The sequence below is a fragment of the Pipistrellus kuhlii genome, unplaced genomic scaffold (genome assembly GCF_014108245.1).
Source record: "Pipistrellus kuhlii isolate mPipKuh1 unplaced genomic scaffold, mPipKuh1.p scaffold_m20_p_9, whole genome shotgun sequence".
In the NCBI taxonomy this organism is placed as follows: domain Eukaryota; kingdom Metazoa; phylum Chordata; class Mammalia; order Chiroptera; family Vespertilionidae; genus Pipistrellus; species Pipistrellus kuhlii.
In genome coordinates this window covers 45,777,077-45,785,373 of record NW_023425595.1, presented here as the reverse complement: position 1 = coordinate 45,785,373, position 8,297 = coordinate 45,777,077, and the positions used below count along the sequence as shown (strand labels likewise).

The following is an 8,297-nucleotide window of genomic DNA, read 5'->3' as shown; positions in this document are numbered from 1 at the left end:
TACTTTCTGGAGAAGGAGCCTGGGGGTGGGGTCTCATTCATTCATTGGGTGCCTTTCTAGTCACTAAGAGCAGCAGGTCCAGAGATACCTAGCATCCAGCAAGGAGAAAACTGTGTCTGGAAGGCACAGGCATCCCATTTTGTTTTTTGTTCCCCCCCACCTCCCAGCAAAACAAAATGAAACAAAAACAAAACAAAGAAACAAAACAGCTCCATCTTCAACAAGGGAGTCCTGGGTATAAGTCAGAAAGGTCACGTGATGAGAAAATAGCTCCTGATGCAACAGACTTGAAAAAAACTACAACAAAACAAAACAACAACAACAAAAAAAACCCCACAATTTCTGGAAAAATAAATTAGAGAATGAAAAAGGTCTTGGCCCAGCAATGTGACAGGGGGACAGGGAGGGGAAAGGTGATGAGGGAGGGGGGGCTGGGGCACAGGGATGTCAGTCTGTCCTGGCCAACCCCTTGGTCCAGCCGCCCTTCCCGCACCCTGGCTCGTTCTTCTGCAGCCACATCTGGGCCAGCTGCTGCGCGGACCCCTAGGTGGACGCCTTGGACGTGAGGAACATCTTGTCCTGCCTGGGGCCCAGGCCCGGATCGCAGAAGTAGGGGTGATGCACGCGCGCATGCACACACACACACACACACACACACACACACACACACACACCTCCTGGCTGCAGAAGGTTGCAGGCCGGCCTCACCGCCTGTGGAAGGGGTGCCGTCCTCCAGCCCCAGCCCTGGATGGACACAGGAAGCCGCCCGCCTGCACCAGGCCCCCTAGTAGATGCAGCCACCCAGGAGCCACAGTGCCTCCAGAGCCCTGCCTTGAGCCTGAGGGCAAAGGGGCTGTCCCCTGGGGCCTTGCAGCAGCCGCCATACAGGACCTGCGGGTCCTACTGGCTGGAGAGGATGGGGGAGCATTTCTGCGGGCCCCACACAGCTTTGGCAAGGCGGCGGCGCTGCAGGGAGTGGGCGGTGAACACGCGGTCCAGTCGCAGAAGAGGAGCAGCGAGTCTTTGCCAAATGGCGAGGCCCCCGCCTCCAGGGCCAGCGCCGGGGAACTCGCCGGACCTGGGCAGTGCCTGCGGTCCGCCCGCGGGTAGCCGGCCGGGGAGTCCCGCATCAGCTCCCCCTGCGGGGCTTATCCAGGTTCCAGTCCCAGTGGAAGAGCAGCACCACCGGTTGGACTTTCTGGCCGGGCCCTGGGCACGTCTTCTCCAAGTGGCCCCTGAACAGGGCGAACATGTCTAAGGGTTCCCACAGCGGGATCAGGATGTGGATCTTGGCCTCCCGGGGCTCCTGGGGTCTGGGGGGCCCACATTGCCTCCGCTGAAGCCGCAGCGGGGCAGCAGCCAGAATGGGACCAGCCTCCAGAGCGAGCTGGGCAGGAAGGACAGCGGCCCCGCCTCCCGGTTCACCGGGTGGGCAGCGCCTGGTGCTGGGCGAACTGGCTCTTGCTGAAGGTCTGCTGTAGGCAGGCGAGCCTCCGCCCTGCACCGCCACCTCCTTGCCCTTGTGCCTCTGGTGCAGCAGCAGCGGGTCCGGGATGCACTGGGCACAGAAGGTGGGGTTCACCACAGGTAGCCGCGCTGGACCTCCTGGAAGTGGAAGACGCTGCCGCGGGCCCAGCGTCTGCGTTGATCACCTCCATGACCTGCAGGACCATGTCCTCCAGCGTCTCCCGCTGGGCCCGCCCATGCCCTGCCGCGGGGTGGCCCTTGGCGGTGGAGCACATGTGCCAGCCCATCAAGAAGTCCCCCTCCAAGACCTCCTCCCGTGGGCAGGGCTGGAAGAGGGTGAAGGAGGGGGCGCGCCCGGCTGCGGATCCTCCTCACTGGCATCCCCGCCTCCCCGCCCCCTTGGCGGCCCAGGAGCGCGATCTCTGGTGCAGCTGCAGCGGGCGGGGGCGCAGGGGCGAGGCGGCCTCAGCACTTAGCTGTGCAGCCGGTCCTGGTAGGGCAGCTTATAAGGTTGAGAAAAAAAACAGAATGCAGTAATAAATGTAAGGTTGAGTAAAGCCAGAATGTAATATTTTATGACAAACATTAAAGCAGGGCTAGGTCCCGAGGGAGGGTTTCATCCTTTGGTACAACATCTAGTGATACTCATCTTATGAAGAGCAACCTGACCACTGTGGAATGCACCTCCCAGGAACAGAGCAGCCTAACCTGTAATTACCTGAGATGACCACCCCAGAGATGCCTAAAAGGGGAAAGAGGACTTATGCAAGGGAACAGGGAGGGGGGGAGGCAAAGGGTGCTTGCTTGCATAGCTGGGCTAGAGTATAAAACTGAGAAAGAAACTTAGTGCGTGGTCCGAGTTTGGAATGGGAGAGTGCCACTGCGCTGGTGCCCGGGCTGGGACCCTAACCAGAGTTAACTTAATAAAGACTTTCTGCATTTGCATCGGACTCGGCTCCCTGGTGGTTTGTGGGTTCCAGAATTGACCAGGCACAACAAGCTCTTATTGGGGTGCAGCGCGATGGCGTGGTGGATCTTGCTGTCCTACAGGTCGCGGATGTAGCCCTTCTTGTTCTCCTAGAACAGCCGCTGCATCTCCTGGACCAGAGGCCCTGCAGCTCGCGAACCGCCTCATGCAGCGGCCACCTCCCCGTCCTCGTGGGTCCTGTGCATCTCCCGCAGGCACCGCCGATGTGGGGGGCCATGCGGCACAGCTCCTCGCGGCTCAGGATCACGCGGGGGGGGAGGGGGCATGCAGAAGTTCTCTCCGGGCTCCAGGGCCAGTTGGCCCATCCCCTCCGAGGCGCCCAGCCCCTCTGGCCCAGGGACAGGGGCTCTCTGCTGCTGAGGCTGGGCGGGAAGCTCTCCATCCGGTCCCCCTGATGTCCACGTCGTCGTCCGCCCGCATGAACCGCTCGTCCTGGTCCAGGCAGTGGCCGTGCATGCACTGGAGCATCATGAAGGCCTTCTTCTGCGGCGGGTACGAGCTGTCCACGCCCCGCAGCAGCAGGACGGGGATCGGGAGGGACGTGTCGGAGCCCTCGCTGGAGAAGAACTCCACGTTCGGGGATCTGCTTGGACCACGTCCTGTAGATGGCCACGGAGTCGGTCTGCAGGAATTCCTGGGCCGTCATGACTCCCACGGAGAGAAAGTTAAGGTCGCTTGGTCCGCCCTATGGAGCCGAGCCCCTGGGGCCCGGGCTGTGCCGGGCGCGCAGCGTTCCTCATGGCACAGGCCTGCGAACCTGGCGCCGCCGCCACCGCCTGCCTGGCCACAGCCCTGGGGGCTGGCACTGCGCTGCGGACCCGCTTGCTCCAGATTGGAGGCTGGGGCAGGACCAGGCGCGAGGCCCCCACTAAGCCCAGCACCAGCCCAAGCAGCCCGCTGAGCCAGGGCGCCACCCCTGGAGGCCAAGTCCTCCACGCTCTCCGCCCACTGCCCAGAGCGCTCAGCTCGCCGCCCCCTCCCAAGGAGGCCAGCCTGACCCAGAGCCACTGGACAGGGCCCTGGCAGCACTGCAGCCACTGCTTTGGCCTCGCCACGCCCATCGCGGCCCCTCCCTCTCCTTCCCCACAGCCTCCCGCAGGCCCCGCCCTGTAGATTTGTTCCATGGGCAACCAGCCTCCTATTTATGGGGTTATGTCATGCTATGCCACATTAGAAAAGAAACTGACAAATTTAAAATATATATGTATATATTTTAAAATAATTTGAAATAACATTTATCAAACCACCAAGAAATCCAGAGGGCAAATAATGTAAAAATCATTTTGACTTCACAGACTCACAGGATTCTCAGAACCACACTTTGAAAAGCCTTGCAGTGAGGATACATTTTCTGATCATCAGCTGGCTGTGGGGATGGCACAGGGAAGGGAAGGGTCGAAGGGAGGGGCTGCCTGGACCTGCACACATCAGGCCTGGACCCTGTTGCTTCATATTCTGAGCTCTGGGATCCAAGGGCGCTGCAGAGCAGCCATCCTGTTGGCCTCCCCAGGACATAGCAGGATGGGCCAAAGGGCTGCAAAGCTACATTTTCTTCTCCCCATACAGACTGCAGGAAGCTAGAGCAGCAAGTCCACAACCTGGACTTCCATCCTTGTCCTGTTGAATGGTGTTTTTTTCTCTACTGTCCATTCCCATAGAACCTAAAGTATCATCTTTAAGGAACATTGAGTTAAATTTGAGATTTTCAAAGTATGGTCCTGGGACCAGCACCAGCAGCAGCAGCTTATAATTTGCTAGTTCTGCCAGCTCTCCAGCCCCAGATGCACTGAGTCACGAATCTCTGTTGGGATTCTGATGCACCTGCTAGGCGAGGTCAGTGTGGATGTTAATTTCTGAAAGGATCCCTTCTCAGAAGGGAAACTCAGCTCAGATGGGAAGCGCAACCTCTTTCTTTCTCTGTCTCCACCCCTTCCTGAATTGGGACCCTCTGGGTAGAGAAGCAGAATCCCTTTTGAGTGCTGAGGGCCAACAGGATTAGGCAATTGAAGTTCCTTGAGGAGAAGCATCAACCTGATAGATTAACTTTCTAGGTTTAGGTTTACCAGTGAGCTTTATGTATGGCTTCATCCACCATAAACTCTTTGTTTCTGCATTAAACTTTTGTTCACTCCAACCTGAAAGGGATGACTCACTCCAACCTGAAAGGGATGCTACACTGTTACCCTGAGCATGCCCATGGCTGTTGAAGTGGACGGGCCTCCCAGCTCCTGCACAGAAAACAGCCTGAATCCTGGCAACAAGCAACTTCACCCATGAGATCCCTAGCCTGGGCTCCACATAGGCCAGGAGGAGACTTGATGCCTACAGGAGAGGAATTGGACTTCAGTGAAGGCAGTACTAATGGGAACTGTAGTACTAGGGGTTTTGATAACTGTAAGAACTTTTTTTTTTTTTTTTTAACCATGAGAAAGTCCAAGGTTAAGTAAGACCAAATGTGCTATGGGACTGGAGAGCAAGAACAGAATAAAGAATGCCCTTAAAGGAAGTAGGATGAGTCAATGATTTGACTCATGCACATAAAACCAGTGGGGAATGAAATAAAAACTGCTGTTTGAATTTTAAATCTGCTAAGGCAATTTTTCTGTGCCTGGGATGATAACCTTTGGAGATTAACCACTGAGTTCTACTTCTGCAAGATAGGGCCACATTCCAATGTCCATCAGGATGTGAGTGGGAACGACCCTGTGAGCTGACCCCAGGTTTTAGAATATAGTCTTTAGGATTTAGAATTTAGAACAAAGGAAAATTCCTGTGGTTTGAACTGTTGCAGAATTCCCGAGTGGTTGGATTGTGCAGGGGAAGAATTTGGAGAGACTTGCTTTGTTCATCACGCGATGAGCTTGGGGAGGATGAATTCAAATTCGAAATAAGGTTACAGGCAGAACTTCCTTTTTTTATTTTTATTTTTTATTAAAGAGCCAGCCCTATGTGCACTTAGTGGTTATCTCAATGCTGGCCTTGAAAACAATACAGTTTTATCCAATTGAAAAAGTGCACCCGGCATGGTATTGAGATTGTGGGCATATCTGGTCTCTGGCCTACAAGGTCAGACAGCAGTATTTTGTCTAGGAAGAACAGCAGAAAATTCCAAACAACAGTTTGTTGCAAAATAGGGGTTTTCCTTCTCAGAACCTTTAAAAAGAACTACCTGCCCCTGAAGCAGTGCAGTTGTGTGGAGTCTGCCTGCATGTGGTGCTCTTGCGGCTGTCCTGGCCAGACATTTCAATAAATCTTTGCCTGCTTTTTTAAATAAATCATCAGCCTCCGGTGGTCTTATTTTGAACCCAGGGTTCGACCCCACAACAAAACTTAGTGTGTTATTGTCTTATACGCGGATACGGAAAAATTTAGCAAATCTTCAAAATTGAACTGGGAATAGCTATCAAGACCCGAATACTGCACACACAGTGGGCCTTAACCAACATAGGTTTGAACTGTAAGGGTCCACTAGTACTCTGATTATTTTGAACAAATATATGCAGTTGACCATCTGTATCTGCAGGTATGCTATCCACCTATGGTGGATCAGAGACAATCATTGCTTGAAAATGCATGAATGAAGCAAGCTAACTATATGCAATATTTTATATCATTTTCTTTAAGGAACCTGAAAATCCCTGGAATTTGGTAAACCTGGGATCCTGGAAACATTGCCTCACAGATAAGAATGAAGAAATTTGGGGAGAGTCCAAAATTAATGTGGATATTTGACTGCAAGACGATAGGACTTTAGCCTACTTCTATCCCTGTCCAAGAATCAAATTTATTAGAAGTCTGGACACTGGTCTCTGTTGGTTGGCATATATGCTATATACGTACTAAAACTTGAATATGTGTAATGACTAGTTGCTATGACACACACTGACCACTAGGGGGGGGGGCAGATGCTCAAAGTAGGAGCAGCCTCCTGTGGTCAGTGCACTCCCACTGGGGGAGCACCATTCAGCCAGAAGCCTTGCTCATGGCTGACAGGTGCAGTGTTCTTGGCTGGAGCCTCTTCAGGCTCTGCTGCAGCGCTAAGGATCCCTGGGGAGATTTCTGCTTGCCCGGTCCTGGACTGGCAACAACGTTTGGGCCCCTGACTGTTTGTCTGAGTGGATAGAGTGTTGGCCTGGGGATTGAAGGGTTCCAGGTTCCATTCTGGCCAAGGGCACATGTTAAGGTTTCTAGCAGGAGACAGGTGATCAATAATTCTCTCCCATCATTTATGTTGAAAGAAAGAAATGAAGGAAGAAATGAAGGAAGAAAGGAAGGCAGAAAGGAAGGAAGGAAGGAAGGGAATAAAGAAAAAAGAAAGAGTTGAGGTATATACTCTAACAAAATATAAATGTGTTTTGCAGTAAGTAATAGTCTTGAAACTTTCAAATACGCACTACAGTATTATTAATTATAGTCACCCTATTATAGATGCTATAGAAAATTATTTTTAAATATATTTTTACTTACTTCAGAGAGGAATGGAGAGGGAGTGGGAGAGAGAAACATCAATGACGATAGGGTCATTGATTGGCTACATCCTGCAAGTCCCACAATGGGGATCCTGCTCACAACCTCATCATGGGCCTGACCAGTAATTGAACCCTGACCTCTTGCTTCATAGGTTGATGCTCAACCACTGAGCCATATAAAATAAATCTCATTTTTTTAAATTATTGAGAACAAATCCATCAAAGCCACACTAGAAAGAGGTGAAGTACCTGCCTTCTTACTCAATGTATAGGATTATAAAGGAATGTAAGGGTCATTGGCCAGCAAATGATTTCAAAATTAATTCTGGGATAATTATCTCAGACATTCCTCAACATGTTGAATGTCACCTATGGAAGCATATAAAGGAAGAAATTAACTTTTCAGCAAAAATCAAATAATTCTGAGAGAGGCTGCACTCCTGTAGTGCTGTTACATGGTGCTATCCCTTACTTACAGGGACTAGTCCAACAATCACTTGTACTACTGTTTCCTGGATTTGTGATTCTGTCACACAGAATTTTAATATTCTATAACCCTGCAAGTATAGTAATTAGCCTGGCTGTTCTGACTCACTGGTTGAGCTTGGACCCAGGAACCAAGAGGTCAAAGTTTGATTCCAGGTTAGGGCACATGGCTAGCATTAAGGTTTGATCCCCGGTAGAGGGATTATAAGAAACAGTTGATAGATGATTATCTCTTATCATTAATGTGTGTGTGTGTGTCTCTCTCTCTTTCTTCCTTCCTCTGAAATTAATAAGAAAACATATTTACAAAAATAAATATTGTAAGTCATCATAGGATATCAAATAAGAAAGGACTCTCAGGTTCAGTCATCTGCTCTTTGTTTTCTTCTTCAGTTGTACAAAGATTCATCTTCCTTATTTGAATTGTTATGATTTTTTTTATTACTCTGCATGCATTCATGTTTTCTACTGACCTATAATCTCTAGATTCTTGGAGATTTGTCTTACTATTGAAGACTGGGTTTGGAGAAGGAGAATTGAGAAGTTATTATTGGTACCTACAAAACTTAGTTATGTTGGTTTAGTTACTATATTTATTGATTTATTATTTAGTTTTATTGATTTATTATTTAGTTTTATTAATTTAGTTTTTACTGATTTCACAGAGAGAAAGGAAAAGGGTGAAAGAGATAGAAACATCAATAATGAGAGAGAATCATGGATAGGCTGGGTCTTACAAGCCCCCTACTGAGGACCGAGCCAGAATCTCAGGTCTATGGTCTGACCAGGATTCTAACTGTGACCATGGGCAGCCTGCCCACAGAATTATTTGATTTTTTTACTGAAAAATGAAACTTCTTGCTCTATATGTTTACATAGAGGATTGG

At 50.4% G+C, this 8,297-nt stretch overlaps 1 pseudogene; it reads right to left on the bottom strand.

Annotated features, from left to right (window-relative positions):
- Positions 1–900: 900 nt before the first annotated feature.
- On the bottom strand, positions 901–3,516 carry LOC118713758 (annotated as a pseudogene).
- Positions 3,517–8,297: the final 4,781 nt, after the last annotated feature.